Source organism: Elephas maximus, chromosome 24 (genome assembly GCF_024166365.1).
Source record: "Elephas maximus indicus isolate mEleMax1 chromosome 24, mEleMax1 primary haplotype, whole genome shotgun sequence".
Taxonomy (NCBI): domain Eukaryota; kingdom Metazoa; phylum Chordata; class Mammalia; order Proboscidea; family Elephantidae; genus Elephas; species Elephas maximus.
The window spans coordinates 60,324,623-60,339,618 of record NC_064842.1 but is presented as its reverse complement, the minus strand read 5'-3'; the positions used below and the strand labels follow the sequence as shown (position 1 = coordinate 60,339,618).

General features: G+C 37.5%; 1 pseudogene; it reads right to left on the bottom strand.

Annotated features, from left to right (window-relative positions):
* Positions 1-8,850: 8,850 nt before the first annotated feature.
* On the bottom strand, positions 8,851-12,285 carry LOC126066868 (ferritin heavy chain-like; annotated as a pseudogene).
* Positions 12,286-14,996: the final 2,711 nt, after the last annotated feature.

Genomic DNA, 14,996 nt, shown 5'->3' with positions numbered 1-14,996 from the left:
CTAAATTTATTTACTTTAACCCTTTCATGACTTAATTATTTTTTCCTTTTAATTTTTTGTTGATACTATGTGTTGGACCCCTGGTAGAGCAATGGTTAAGAGCTATGGCTGTTAACCAAAAGGTCAGCAGTTTGAATCCACCATCCACTTCTTGGAAACCGTATGGAGCAGTTGTACTCTGTCCTATAGGGTCACTATGAGCCAGAGCTGACTCATCAGCACCTAACAACAACAACAACATGTGCTTGCAGTAATGCTGAATCATTATGTCTGAATATTTGGTGGGTAATATGATTTTTGTTTTATGCCTCAGTTCACAAATTGTACCCTTGGAGTGCAGAGGTACATACGCATACCATTTGTGAACACAAATTCTACCCCGAGTCCAGAAGTACTTAGATGTACCAAATAAAAATTTTCAAAATTTATGTTTTCCCTACAAAAAAAATTCAGTGTTTCAGCACTACCTTATATAATATTCTATAAAAACAGTAATCTGCAGCACACACCTTTTTTTTTTCCCATTTCAAACTGTATGTACTGTCAGTGGAACAGTAACTTTCCAATGAACCCCAGAGGTACAAAAAGTAAGTAGTAGCTATATATGCTACCAGTCATGAAAGGGTTAAAAGACTGGTCTATATTCTAAAATATATCCCAAGGGCCTAAAAACATTTCTAATGCTTAACAAGTCTTAATAATTATTTGTGGAATGAATAAATAAATGACTTTTTTGGGGGGGTTAAACACCATTCCTTTTATAAAATTATATTGAATGGTAACTCTTCCACTTTAATGATCTTCCTTGGCAAATGTTGTTGCATTCATATCAATCCAACAAAGAATGCTTTATTGATCTAGAAAATTCAAAAGTGTAGAATTCAGTAGCTCAGAAAAAATTTTCCGAGTATGGTCACTTTAATTTCTAGAATGGATTAGCTTCCCCCTCCACTTCATCTGACTTTTATACCTTTCACCATTTTTAAGGAATTAACTGGCTGAATATTGGTTTACATCGTTTCTAAGCTGTTGTAGAAAGTTCTAGAGCGTAAAAACAAAAGGAACAAGCCAAGTCAAAGTCATTTTGAAATGTAAGGCTAAGAAAAAAAAAGTGGGAGGCGGGGCCAAGATGGCGGACTAGGTGGACGCTACTGCAGATCCCTCTTGCAACAAAGACTCAGAAAAACAAGTGAATCGATCACATACATAACAATCTACGAACTCTGAACAACAAACACAGATTTAGAGACGGAGAACGAACAAATACGGGGAGACAGCGATTGTCTTCAGAGCCAGGAGCCAGCGTACCAGCGGATTTTCTGGAAAAACTAGTTTCCCAGTGATGGCTCGGAGACAGCAGTCCATATCAAACCACACAAAGAAGCAGACCATGACAGCTTCTACAACCCCCCAAACAAAAGAATCAAAATCTTTCCCAAATGAAGATACAATCCTGGAATTATCAGATACACAACATAAAAAACTAATTTACAGAATGCTTAAAGACATAACAAACGAAATTAGGATAAATGCAGAAAAAGCCAAGGAACACACTGATAAAACTGTTGAAGAACTCAAAAAGATTATTCAAGAACATACTGGAAAAATTAATAAGTTGCAAGAATCCATAGAGAGACAGCATGTAGAAATCCAAAAGATTAACAATAAAATTACAGAATTAGACAACGCGATAGAAAGTCAGAGGAGCAGACTCGAGCAACTAGAATGTAGACTGGGACATCTGGAGGACCAGGGAATCAACACCAACATAGCTGAAAAAAAAATCAGATAAAAGAATTAAAAAAAATGAAGAAACCCTAAGAATCATGTGGGACTCTATCAAGAAGGATAACTTGACGGTGATTGGAGTCCCAGAACAGGAAGGGGGGACAGAAAACACAGAGAAAATAGTTGAAGAAGTCCTGACACAAAACTTCCCTGACATCATGAAAGAAGAAAGGATATCTATCCAAGATGCTCATCGAACCCCATTTAAGATTGATCCAAAAAGAAAAACACCAAGACATATCATCATCAAACTTGCCAAAACCAAAGATAAACAGAAAATTTTAAAAGCAGCCAGGGGGAAAAGAAAGGTTTCCTTCAAGGGAGAATCAATAAGAATAAGTTCAGACTACTCAGCAGAAACCATGCAGGCAAGAAGGGAATGGGACGACGTATACAGAGCACTGAAGGAGAAAAACTGCCAACCAAGGATCATATATCCAGCAAAACTCTCTCTGAAATATGAAGGTGAAATTAAGATATTTGCAGATAAACACAAGTTTAGAGAATTTGCAAAAACTAAACCAAGGCTACAAGAAAAGCTAAAGGAGATTGTTTGGTCAGATGACCAATAATATCAGGTACCAGCACAATACAAGGTCACAAAACAGAACGTCCTGATATCAACTCAAATAAAATAGGAAAGCACAAAAACAAACAAATTAAGATTAATTCTAAAAAATAAATAAATAAACAAAATAATACACATAACACGCAATCATGGAAATCAATAGATAAACGATCACAATAATGAAAAAGAGGGACTAAATATAGGAGGCATTGAACTGTCAGATGGAGAGTGATACAAGGCAATATAGAACGATACAAGTTAGGTTTTTACTTAGAAAAATAGGGGTAAATAATAAGGTAACCACAAAAAGGAATATCAATTCCATAACTAAAGAAAAAAGCCAAGAAAAACGTAACGACTCAACAAACACAAAGTTAAACATTATGAAAATGAGGATCTCACAAGCTACTAAGAAAAACGTCTCAGCACAAAAAAGCATGTGGAAAAATGAAATGGCCAACAACATACATGAAAAGGCATCAAAATGACAGCACTAAACACTTATTTATCTATAATTACACTCAATGTAAATGGACTAAATGCACCAATAAAGAGACAGAGAGTCACGGAATGGATAAAGAAACACGATCCATCTATATGCTGCCTACAAGAGACACACCTTAGACTTAGAGACATAAACAAACTAAAACTCAAAGGATGGAAAAAAATATATCAAGCAAACAATAAGCAAAAAAGAAGAGGAGTAGCAATATTAATTTCTGACAAAACAGACTTTAGACTTAAATCCGCCACAAAGGATAAAGAAGGACACTATATAATGATAAAAGGGACAATGGATCAGGAAGACATAACCATATTAAATATTTACGCACCTAATGACAGGGCTGCAAGATACATAAATCAAATTTTAACAGAATTGAAAAGCGAGATATACACCTCCACATTTACAGTAGGGGACTTCAACACACCACTTTCGGAGAAGGACAGGACATCCAGTAAGAAGCTCAATAGAGACACGGAAGACCTACTTACAACAATCAACCAACTTGACCTCATAGACTTATACAGAACTCTCCACCCAACTGCTGCAAAATATACCTTTTTTTCTAGTGCACATGGAACATTCTCTAGAATAGACCACATATTAGGTCACAAAACAAATCTTGGTAGAATCCAAAACATCGAAATATTACAAAGCATCTTCTCAGACCACAAGGCAATGAAGCTAGAAATCAATAACAGAAAAACTAGGGAAAAGAAATCAAATACTTGGAAAATGAACAATACCCTCCTGAAAAAAAGACTGGGTTATAGAAGACATCAAGGAGGGAATAAGGAAATTCTTGGAGAGCAAAGAAAATGAAAATACTTCCTATCAAAACCCCTGGGACACAGCAAAAGCAGTGCTCAGAGGCCAATTTATATCGATAAATGCACACATACAAAAAGAAGAAAGAGCCAAAATCAGAGAACTGTCCCGACAACTTGAACAAATAGAAAGTGAGCAACAAAAGAACCCATCAGGCACCAGAAGAAAACAAATATTAAAAATTAGAGCTGAACTAAATGAATTAGAGAACAGAAAAACAATGGAAAGAATTAACAAAGCCAAAAGCTGGTTCTTTCAAAAAATTAACAAAATTGATAAACCATTGGCTAGACTGACTAAAGAAAAACAGGAAAGGAAACAAATAACCCAAATAAGAAACGAGAAGGACCACATCACAACAGAGCCAAATGAAATTAAAAGAATCATTTCAGATTACTACGTAAAATTGTACTCTAACAAATTTGAAAACCTAGAAGAAATGGATGAATTCCTGGAAAAATACTACCTACCTAAACTAACACATTCAGAAGTAGAACAACTAAATAGACCCATAACAAAAAAAGAGATTGAAACGGTAATTAAAAAACTTCCAACAAAAAAAAGTCCTGGCCCAGACGGCTTCACTGCAGAGTTCTACCAAACCTTCAGAGAAGACTTAACACCACTACTACTGAAAGTATTTCAAAGCATAGAACAAGACGGAATACTACCCAACTCATTCTATGAAGCTACCATCTCCTTGATACCAAAACCAGGTAAAGACATTACAAAAAAAGAAAATTTTAGACCTATATCCCTCAGGAACATAGATGCAAAAATCCTCAACAAAATTCTAGCCAATAGAATCCAACAACACATCAAAAAAATAATTGACCCTGATCAAGTGGGATTTATACCAGGTATGCAAGGCTGGTTTAATATCAGAAAAACCATTAATGTAATCCATCACATAAATAAAACAAAAGACAAAAACCACATGATCTTATCAATTGATGCAGAAAAGGCATTTGACAAAGTCCAACACCCATTTATGATAAAAACTCTTACCAAAATAGAAATTGAAGGAAAATTCCTCAACATAATAAAGGGCATCTATGCAAAGCCAACAGCCAATATCACTCTAAATGGAGAGAACCTGAAAGCATTTCCCTTGAGAACGGGAACCAGACAAGGATGCCCTTTATCACCGCTCTTATTCAACATCGTACTTGAAGTACTAGCCAGGGCAATTAGGCTAGACAAAGAAATAAAGGGTATCCGGATTGGCAAGGAGGAAGTAAAGCTATCACTATTTGCAGATGACATGATCGTATACACGGAAAACCCTAAGGAATCCTCCAGAAAACTACTGAAACTGATAGAAGAGTTTGGCAGTGTCTCAGGTTATAAAATAAAGATACAAAAATCACTTGGATTCCTCTACATCAACCAAAAGAGCACCGAAGAGGAAATAACCAAATCAATACCACTCACAGTAGCCCCCAAGAAGATAAAATACTTAGGAATAAATCTTACCAAGGATGTAAAAGACCTATACAAAGAAAACTACAAAGCTCTACTACAAGAAATTCAAAAGGACATACTTAAGTGGAAAAACATACCCTGCTCATGGATAGGAAGACTTAACATAGTAAAAATGTCTATTCTACCAAAAGCCATCTATACATACAACGCACTTCCGATCCAAATTCCAATGTCATATTTTAAGGGGATAGAGAAACAAATCACCAATTTCATATGGAAGGGAAAGAACCCCCGGATAAGCAAAGCATTACTGAAAAAGAAGGAGAAAGTGGGAGGCCTCACTCTACCTGATTTCAGAACCTATTATACAGCTACAGTAGTCAAAACAGTCTGGTACTGGTACAACAACAGGCACATAGACCAATGGAACAGAATTGAGAATCCAGATATAAATCCATCCACGTATGAGCAGCTGATATTTGACAAAGGCCCAGTGTCAGTTAATTGAGGAAAAGATAGTCTTTTTAACAAATGGTCCTGGCATAACTGGATATCCATTTGCAAAAGAATGAAACAGGACCCATACCTCACACCATGCACAAAAACTAACTCCAAGTGGATCAAAGACCTAAACATAAAGACTAAAACGATAAAGATCATGGAAGAAAAAATAGGGATAACCCTAGCAGCCCTAATACAGGGCATAAACAGAATACAAAACATTACCAAAAATGATGAAGAGAAACCAGATAAATGGGAGCTCCTAAAAAATCAAACACCTATGCTCATCTAAAGACTTCACCAAAAGAGCAAAAAGACCACCTACAGACTGGGAAAGAGTTTTCAGCTTTGACATCTCAGACCAGCGCCTGATCTCTAAAATCTACATGATTCTGTCAAAACTCAACCACAAAAAGACAAGCAACCCAATCAAGAAGTGGGCAAAGGATATGAACACACATTTCACTAAAGAAGATATTCAGGCAGCCAACAGATACATGAGAAAATGCTCCCGATCATTAGCCATTAGAGAAATGCAAATTAAAACTACGATGAGATTCCATCTCACACCAACTAGACTGCCATTAATCCAAAAAACACAAAATAATGAATGTTGGAGAGGCTGCGGAGAGATTGGAACTCTCATACATTGCTGGTGGGAATGTAAAATGGTACAACCACTTTGGAAATCCACCTGGCGTTATCTTAAACAGTTAGAAATAGAACTACCATACAACCCAGAAATCCCACTCCTCGGAATATACCCTAGAGATACAAGAGCTTTCACACAAACAGATATATGCACCCCCATGTTTATTGCAGCTCTGTACAATAGCAAAAAGCTGGAAGCAACCAAGGTGTCCGTCGATGGATGAATGGGTAAATAAATTGTGGTATATTCACACAATGGAATACTACGCATCGATAAAGAACAGTGACGAATCTCTGAAACATTTCATAACATGGAGGAATCTGGAAGGCATTATGCTGAGCGAAATGGGTCAGAGGTAAAAGGACAAATATTGTATAAGACCACTATTATAAGATCTTGAGAAATAGAAAAAACGGAGAAGAACACATACTTTTGTGGTTACAAAGGGGGGAGGGAGGGAGGGAAGGAGAGGGTTTTTTATTGATCAATCAGTAGATAAGAACTGCTTTGGGTGAAGGGAAAGACAACACTCAATACAAGGAAGGTCAGCCCAATTGGTCTGGACTAAAACAAAGAGGTTTCCGGGGTAAAATGAATGCTTCAAAGGTCAGCGGAACAGGGGCTGGGGTCTAGGGAACATGGTTTGAGGGGACTTCTAAGTCAATTGGCAAAACAATTCTATTATGAAAACATTCTGCATCCCACTTTGAAATGTGGCGTCTGGGGTCCTAAATGCTAACAAGCGGCCATCTAAGATACATCAATTGGTCTCAACCCACCTGGAGCAAAGGAAAATGAAGAACACCAAGGTCACAGAACAACTAAGAACCCAAAAGACAAAAAGGGCCACATGAACCAGAGACCTACATCATCCTGAGACCAGAAGAACTAGTTGGTGCCTGGCCACAATCGATGACTGCCCTGTCAGGGAGCACAACAGAGAACTCCTGAGGGAGCAGGAGATCAGTGGGACAAAAAAAAAAAAAAAAAAAAGACTCCAAATTCTCATAAAAAGACCATACTTAATGGTCTGACTGTGACTAGAGGAATGCCGGCGGCAATGCTCCCCAGACCTTCTGTTGGCACAGGACAGGAACCATCCCCGAAGACAACTCATCAGACATGAAAGGGACTGGTCAGCGGGGGGGGGGGGGGGGGGGGAGGGGGGGAGCGAGATGCTGATGAAGAGTGAGCTAATTAAATCAGGTGGACACTGGAGAGTGTGTTGGCAACTCTTGACTGGAGGGGGGATGGGAGGATAGAGAGAGAGGGAAGATGGCAAAATGGCAGGAAACGAGAGACTGAAAGTGCTGACTCAATAGGGGGAGAGCAAGTGGGAGAAGGGAGTAAGATGTATGTAAACTTACATGTGACAGACTGATTGGAATTGTAAATGTTCACTTGAAGCTTAATAAAAGTTAATTAAAAAAAAAAATTCTCTGCTAAAAAAAAAAAAAAAGTGAATCCACAAATCCAGAAAAACCAGAGTTAACCATTGAAATTGAGCTCATAGAGCCAGATAGTCATTGTTTTAGTAAAGGAGATGCAAAACAAGCCAGATAATCAATTGAAAGGTGGAAGAGGTTTATAGTAATTTACTGAACACTGAGAAACTTTTTTGATTTATATTTAGGATTGTCTAGGTGGAACAGTTTAAATAGTTTCAAGGATCATTCTCAGGGCAGGAGAAATTACCCTCCCAAAGCTACAGTTCTTCAGATTTGATGTGACCGTGACAGAATAAAAAGTTCTTCTACATCAGCAGTTGTGAAATTTTAGTGTGCCCCTGAAGAGATTATTGAAAATGTTTTCATCCTCCAAGAGACTGATACAAGAGTTCTAAGAGTGGGTGAGGCTCATGTCTGCAGTTTAGCATATGGCGGGAAGGGTTTCCTTGGCCATATTTTGAGTAGTATGACCCCGTATAAATTTTTGTTTTCTTTTTCTCTGCTTGTAAAATATAGCAGGTTTGTCTTACCATGTCAACTATTTTCTCCTTTAATATTTTAGAATAACACTGTTATGAATGGGTTTTCAACAATGTCATATCAATGACAAGTTGTAGTGATCAAGACATCCTTTAAACAGGGATGCACAATATTCATTTAAAAAAAAAAATGCACTGCCTCAGCTTTTAGAAAGTAGGTCTCCAAAACTTCATTTTGGAACCGTGCAATTACTAACTTTACATTCCATAGCATTTACAAAGAATGTTTTTACATAGATAAGCTTGAAATATGCACTGATGGTATCACCAGTTCTTTGGATGTAGTACAGAAACTCAGAGTTTTAAAGATTTTGGAAGAAACCCACCAACTTTCATAAGTATATTTGTGAAACTTTCCAATGTGTTGAATTCTCATCTACTTATTCTATGAAGGCTTTTTAATGGAATTATGAATTGACACAATTAAGCCAAATGTTTACCCAGAATGCAGATTTTCTTAAATTATTAGCAGATATCAGCTAATTAACATATAACTGTGGTCACATGTGGGCAGTCCCAAGTGACCAACATTTCTGCTGTGACAGCTTCATCATCAGTGTATGTTTGTATGTGTATTTGAATAGATAATTTTTTGGGGGGGGTACCAAATCACTTTATTTGAAGGAATGGTACAAACAAAAGAACTTCAGGGGATGTTTTGGTACAATTTATAGAAAAGGTAAAGGTAAACCCAACATGCATGTGCTGTCTTGGTGACCATGGAAGTCACCCCTGAAGCTGTGGGGGAGCCGGGCTAAAGCTTAGCTCCCTCCAGCACTGTCTCCCAGGGTGTGCTTGTCAAAGAGATACTCTGCCAGGCCAGATTGCGGGGCTCCCATCTGGTACAAATTGGTTATGTAGTCACCCAATTCTTTGATGGATTTCACCTGCTCATGTAGGTAATGAGTCTCAATGAAGTCACACAAATGGGGGCCGTTCTTAGCCGTGGCCAGTTTGTGCAGTTCCAGTAGTGACTGATTCACACTTTTTTCCAAGTTTAACGCACACTCCATTGCATTCACCCCGCTGTCCCAAACGTCATAGTCTGGTTTCTTGATATCCTAAAGGAAGATTCGGCCACCTCGCTGGTTCTGCAGCTTCATCAGTTTCTCAGCATGTTCCCTCTCCTCATGAGATTGGTGAAGAAAATATTTGGCAAAGTTCTTCAGAGCCACATCATCGCGGTCAAAGTAGTAAGACATGGACAGGTGGACGGAGCAGCCCTAGAGCTCCTGCGAGGTGCACGCGCTCGTCACGGCGGCGGCTGAGGAGAGGCGGCGGCGGCTGCGAGGCGCTGGAGCGGCGGAGGCCTTGGGGCGTCCCAGGGCGCTGCTGGGAGGAGGTGGTGGACGGCTGGCTGCGAATGGCCGGCTAGGGAAAGGTTGCCGAGCGCCGGTTCCGTTCAAGCCCTGTTGAAGCGGGAAACCGCGGTGACTCTGCGAAGACCGTCTCTAAATAGATAATTTTTAATGTTTTATTTTATAAAAATGAGTGAAACACAGACATGTACATTTTAAATAACAATAATAAGTATTTTTTAAAAAATCAAAAATCCAAACCTGTTGCCATTGAGTTGATTCCAACTCATAGTGACCCTAAAGGACAGAGTACAACTGCCCCACAGGGTTTTCAAGGCTGTAATCTTTACAGAAGCAGACTGCCACATCTTTCTCCCTTGGAGCTGCTGGTGGGTTTGAACTATCAAACTTCCAGTTAGCAAGTGAGCTCTTAACCACTGAACTATCAGACCCCTAAACCAAACACGTTGCCATAGAGTGGATCCCGGCTCACAGCGACCCTATAGGCCAGAGTAGAACTTCCCCATAGAGTTTCCAAGTAGTGCCTGGTGTATTTGAACTGCTGGCCTTGTGATAAGCAGCCATACCTCTTAACCACTACACCACGAGGGTTTCTGAGCCATGAGACCTCTGATAATGAGTAGAAACAAACAAATAAAAAAAACCCAAAACTGTTGCTGTCAAGTTAATTCTGACTCGTAGTGACGCTGTAGGACAGAGCAGAGCTGCCCTACAGAGTTTCCAAGGAGCAGCTGGTGGATTAGAACTGCTGACGTTTTGGTTAGCTGCTGAGCTCTTAACCACTGTGCCACCAGGGCTCCAATAATGAAAGTATAGTTTCCGTTATATCAAACATTGTGAAACTTTTTTTTTTTTTTAATATATTGAACCTGGCAAAATTCAACCTTAATCTGATATTTAATTCAGTAACTAGATGACAATCCAACTGAGAAGGAAAAAAAAGTATAAAACTGAGGAATATATAGATATACAGACATGGGATGTTTCTCAAAATTTAGGAATTATGAGACTAAATGGGCACATCAGCCAAGGGGCAAGCACAAGAAGGCAGGAGGGGACAGAAAAGCTGGTAACAGGGAATCCAAGTTGGAGAAGGGGAGAGTGTTGACATGTTGTAGGGTTGACAACCAATGTCACAAAACAGTATGTGTATTGATTGTTTAATGAGAAACTAATTTGCTCTGTATACCTTCATCTAAAGTACTGTAAGAAAAAAGAAAAGAAAAAAAAAGTTAGGAATTACTAGAATTTTTATTTTACCTTTATTTTTGGTCTTTAGGACAGCCCATGACCACAATTTACACATAGCCACAACTTCAAATCTATTGAAATTCTAACAGTTGGCTTTTTTTTTTTTTTACGTTATTTCAGGACCAAATAGTATATAAAAGCAGGGGGCTGTCTAATAAACATGGATAAATATAATTATAGATAATTGTACATATGCATGTATGCATATGTTAGAATGTATCAAGGAAAAATAGAAAATTTAACATAATTGTATCTTTATTGAAAATGCTTGTGCTATATTGTGATGTATTCAGAAGTGGTATAAAATGTATATTTCATTATGTAGATGGTGTCAGACTACTTGAACTTTTTCAAAACCTCTTATTTCTTCTTGCCTTTGGAATATAGTTGATTCAAAATAAATATTTTTGGATAAAACTGACACTTTCCCAAATATGTTCCTCACATTTGTCTTTGTTTTCTTTTTCTATAAGAGCTTCAGCCTTATAAACACTACTTTCATTTTAAGAAGAAAACAAAATTGACATTTTCTTTTCGAAGCTTGTCCAGTTGTTAACCCCTTTTCTCAAAAGTTTAGCTAATTGAGTGTGTCATACATTCCAGGCACTGTTTATACAAAGACTATTTAACAAGTCCTTGTCCTGACATTTAAGGACTTTGCAGTCTAAGGGAAGTTTTATTGTATTTACAGTCAGGTTCACATACTTTATCAATCTGATGCTCAAATATGCAAAAGTTTATTATTCCCGAAATGTTTGTTTTCCTTCCATTAAATTTGAAGCTTCTTGAAAAAAAATTATCTATTGCTACCTTGCTATAATGCTTTATATCATTGTTTGCTTAATTTATTAGCTGTCTGGTAAGACCCAGGAAATTTGTCAAAACTCCACATATGTCACCCTTGGTCTTTTTCTCTCACATCCTTTATTAAATTTATCTCAAAATTATTTTGACTTTGCCTTTCAAAATATATTCTAGAACCTGACTACTTTTCATCTCCACTGCTTCTGCCCATGTCCAAGTCACCATATCTCACATTTGGAACACTGACTCATTGTCATTGAGTCAATCCCAATGCATAGTAACCCTATAGAACAGAATAGAACTGCCCCATAGGATTTTCAAGGAGTGGCTGGTGGATTTAAACTGCCAATCTTTTGGTTAGCAGCCGAGCTCTAACCACTGCACCACCATGGCTCCTGAAACATTGAAGGAGGCTTCAAAAAGGTCTCCCTGCTTCTACCTTCCTACCCCATAAGCTAGAGTACTCCCTTCACATCATATGTGAGAGAGGTCAACTCTCTCTGTTCAGAACCTTACAACAATATTTCATTTTATTCAGAGCAAAACCCAAAGTCCTTTCAGTGACTTACAAAGAGCTACATTACTACAACACCCCCATCTTCTTACCTCTTGACTTGAACTTCTGCTACTGTCTCCCTCCCTCACTCCATTGCATCGCATTGACTCCTCTGCTGATTCTAAAATGTGAACGAACAGGGCCTTTGTTCTATGTCTTATCTCTATTATGTAATACCACTCCCCCCACCTGCACTCCCAATCTCCCCTATTTGGTACTAGATAAATGACTTATTTATTATATTTTATGACCCTTGGTGGTGCAGTGGTTAAGCATTTGGCTGCTAACCAAAAGGTTGGCAGTTCGAATCAACCAGCCACTCCTTTGAAACCCTATAGAGCAGTTCTACTTTGTCCTGGACAGTGGTTATGAGTCAGAATCGATTCGAACACAGTGGGTAGGTTTTCTCCATTAAAACATAAGCTCTGCAAGGGTAGAAATTTTTACAGATTTATATTTTTATATTTATACAAACATACATACAACTATACCCCAGTGCCGTATACATACCCCCAAACGACTAGAATAAAAAAATAAAATAAAGAATAGAGACTAGAAAACAGTAGGTTCTTATTAAGTATTATAGTAAGAACGAATGGATGAATGAATGGGTGAATTAATTAACTAATGAATATCATCCTAAAGAAAAAAATTCCCAGAGCTGTATTTAAACTCTTGTAGATATTTGAATTTTTAATGAGAAAAGGTAATAATTCTTAAAAATTTGAGGATGTCTTTCATACCTATATATGATTAACATACCAGTTCAGTCATTACAGAAATTATTTTTGAACTAAAAAACTGGTGTATGTTTTCTAGTTTGTCTTGAAAGTTGCAAAGTTTCTCTCATAATTATAAGAGAATGCAAAAGAGCAAGGACAAGGCTTTATATATGGAGAAATCCAGGAAGGAAATTACTCAGAGGTTCAGAAAGGTGAAAATAGCCTGCTCATGTTGGATTGGCATTCAAGAACAGAATTTGAAACCCTGGGGTAGCGGGGCTGTGGCGGGGGGAGGGGGGGCGCGCGGGAAAAAATATGCAAAGAATATTCTGTGTAGGTAGTGGGATAATACTAAAAATTACACAATTCCAGTATATAGGCAAGTTAGATAATTGGGAGCTCAGAAATACAGGCAATATAGGGAAGACAATCACCTTAATTGAGGAAACAGGCTAGGGACTTCAGTTTATGAATTCCATCCTCAGGTTGAGCTGTGTGGCTGTATCGCAGTCAAGGTGCACTACGGCCGGCGCTCAGTCAGGGCTCCACTCATTCCAACAGTAATCTTTCTCATACAGTGTCTATTTTGAACAATGTAGTTTGTGTAGCCTATACCCTAATATTAATTTACTGGTACAGCATAATTCAAGGTATTTTACAATTTCCCTAAGATCCATTGCTTTAAGACAGATAAAATTTATTTTTCTTTGGGCATTTATTGCCTTCACAAGTACACTTAATGCTGCTGGTCAGCATATGACATAAAAACTACAGGAAAATCAAATAATTATGTCTACTTAGATGTACAGCAATGAAAATGTCAGTATGGTAAGCATCCTCATAATATTACAACCTTTCCTGTATCTTAGAACACATATGACAGTTAATTTAATATCTGGCATAATGGGAAACTCTGGCAAATATAAGAACTCCCTAATGGCCTCTTGCCACAGAAGCTTGATGGGGGAAGACAGTGTATTACATTTTTATTCCTATTTAAGCTCTAGAGAAACAATGCTTTAACAGTAGCACTTAAAATGTATTGCCTGCCATTTTAATATTTATTGTGTCATAAATGACTGATAAAAACAGGAAGAAGTAAAAACTTAAAGACAGACAGAGACACAGCTTTATCAAGTTTTTTCTGAAGCTTAGGTTAAGAAAGCTATCAGTGACAGCTACTTAGGAAAAAGAAACATTGTTTAGTCAAATTTCAGATGATAAAAAATATGTTAACAGACAAGAGAAAAGGAAACTCATTTAATGTATTTGCTGTTATGTTGATGACATAATCACTCATCTCCCTATAGCATATATGTGAATATATAGTTTGACAGCTCAGTAATCAAAAAGATGCAAAGAACGATTTTCCTGTGCTAGAAAATGCAAAACCCCCAAGGAGTAATTCTGGGGGAAGATATTTTAAGAGAAGACTGTGTGCATTTGACTTCCTCCTTCCCTTCTTGAAGATCACTAGACATGAATACCATCTCCTTTGTCCATTAGCTCTTCTTACATTTCTGAGTTGATTTTTTTCCTTGAAATGTATTCCTCTACTTCTCTATGTGGAAAACATTAACTTAAAAGGTAAGAAAGACTAAACAAACGTTTATATGTTGAATTCTTTATTTTAGTTTACGTTTGACAAGAAAAAAAATATACATATAATTAAAGCAATGGCTTGCTATAAAGATGCAGCTTTCGTTATTGCTAACTTCAAAAGTCCCATGAGATTAAAAAAAAAGAGAGAGAGAGAGACAGACAGAAAAAGTCAAAGACCGCTCATTTTAAAAGCTGAGTAAAGACAAAGGAAGTCCTGATACATGCTACAACATGAATGAACCTCAAAAACATTATGCTAAGTGAAATACATCAGTCCCAATAGAACAAATATATGATTCCACTTATGAAATAGTCAATTACATACAGTCCTAAGTTTATTAGTGGTTACCAGGGGCAGGTGTGAGGTAGAAAGAAACAGGACTCATTGCTTAAGGGACACTGAGCTTCTGTTAAAGGTGATGAAAAAAATTGAAAATGGATAATGATGATGGTTTCACAACACAAACACAATGTCTTTGAATTGTACACGT